Below are 1,881 nucleotides of genomic sequence, written 5' to 3' on the forward strand. Positions count from 1 at the left end.
TCCTCCATTAAATATCCACTGCAGGACGGAGCCAAGGGAGGGCCTTCAAACCTTGGACTAAAGCGACTACTGAGTGCAATGCATGGCCCTGGATTTGCTTTTGTTCTGAAGCATGTGCATTCACTGCTCATCTGTCAGGGGGCTTGCGTGTTACTATGATGTTGAACTGGTTTCAGCGGAGCTTCCAGACTTAGACAGACTAGCTACTGGCTAGCTACTTCCAAAAATCAACCAATGAAAACCCTTTGGAGCAAAACAGTGCGATGTGTAATTAGTCACGGTGATGGTGCAAGGCTGGGCAATGTTTAGTTCCATTGTGGTGCATGGGGGGGTGGGGTGGGGCGGGAACAAAGGGTTGACTTGACAGCTTGTAACTGTCAAATTTTCCAAGTTAAGAAAAGATTTTGAGTGAAGTATATACCTTGGAAGATGTAAAATAGAGCCAATTCTGTAGCGGATCCAGCCCCTTTCCCCTCTTTCCCTTTGTTCACTCAACCTTCAACAACCTTGGGGAGGTCAGTCTGAGGATCTACCCCACACAGATGGGAAATGCATATTATGAAAACACTATGCACAGATTACAATGTTTTTTAGGTACTGCAGTAAACTTGTGCTCGTATGTCATAAGAAGCCCTGGTGGCACAGTGGTTGCACACTGGGCTGCGGCCAGTGCTTCAGAGGGAAAGACAGGGCCTTCTCCTCCTGTGAAGACGTCCAGCCCCAGACTCCCCCAGGGGCAGGTCTCCCCGTCCTCCAGGTCACCATGATTGGCATCAACTGGATGGCAGCCAGTCTGTTTGTTGTTCTTTCTCTTTTTTCCTTTTAAAAAGCGTTTTACTGTGAATTAGGTGAAGGCTTACAGAGCAGATCAGTTGTTCACTCAAAAATTCTTACATATTTTGTTTCATTTCTTTTTTTAATCATTTTATTGGGGATGCATACAATTCTTATCACAATCTATCCATCCATCCATTGTGTCAAGCACGTTAGTACATTTGCTGCCAGCATCATTCTCAGAACATTTTCTTTCTAATTGAGCCCTTGGTATCGGCTCCTCATTCTCCCCCCCATTCCCCCCACTGGTGTGTCTTTCAACATGCTATAACACTGAAGCGAGACCAAAGGTCAAGTTGGATGACTGGCGAAGCTGTTCCTCCTTTACATACATCTTAAGAGTGCTATTCCCCAAAGAAGTGATCCGTTGACAAATGGATACTTCACTTTTTAAAAAGCAGTTTTATTGAGATGTAATTCACATATCATGCACCTCCAGAGTTCGTCCGTGTTAAAAAGAGTTGTACAGTCATCGCCACAATCAGTATTAGCTCCTTATTTCCCTTCAACCTCCACCTTAGAGAGGACCCTGATGCTGACAAGTGCCACTTTAACCACTGGTTCACTGAACTGGATAAAAAATGAGATATTGGTTCTGCTGAACTGTACCAACTGGCTGAATCCCACCACTGGCCTAGAGCATCCAAAATCAGGACACAACAAACAGCCTTCCTGCCTGATTTGGTGACTCCTGCCAGGAGCTGCCTTTTCCACCACCACCTTGATGACTCACAAGGAGGAGGACACAGGATGGGGGGAAACATGCCCTCACCCGGGGGCGGGGGAGACTTAGAGGGCACCACAAACACAAAACCAAACCCATCCAGCACATTCCAACCTTCAGTGACCTACAGGACAGCCTAGACCTGTCCCTGCGGGTTTCTGAGACAGCAATCCAAATGGGGGTAGACCACCGCAGCTGAGATAGTTTATTGTGCCAGCCTGGCCGATAAACACAAGTGGGATTAACTGAAGGGCAGAGAGATAAATGCCTTGGTGAGTCTCGCCTTTCTTGTCTCTCGCTCTTTGATCATCGGACCAGTGTGC

Source organism: Echinops telfairi, unplaced genomic scaffold (assembly GCF_000313985.2).
Source record: "Echinops telfairi isolate 266 unplaced genomic scaffold, ASM31398v2 ScPeMD7_7457;HRSCAF=8495, whole genome shotgun sequence".
Classification (NCBI taxonomy): domain Eukaryota; kingdom Metazoa; phylum Chordata; class Mammalia; order Afrosoricida; family Tenrecidae; genus Echinops; species Echinops telfairi.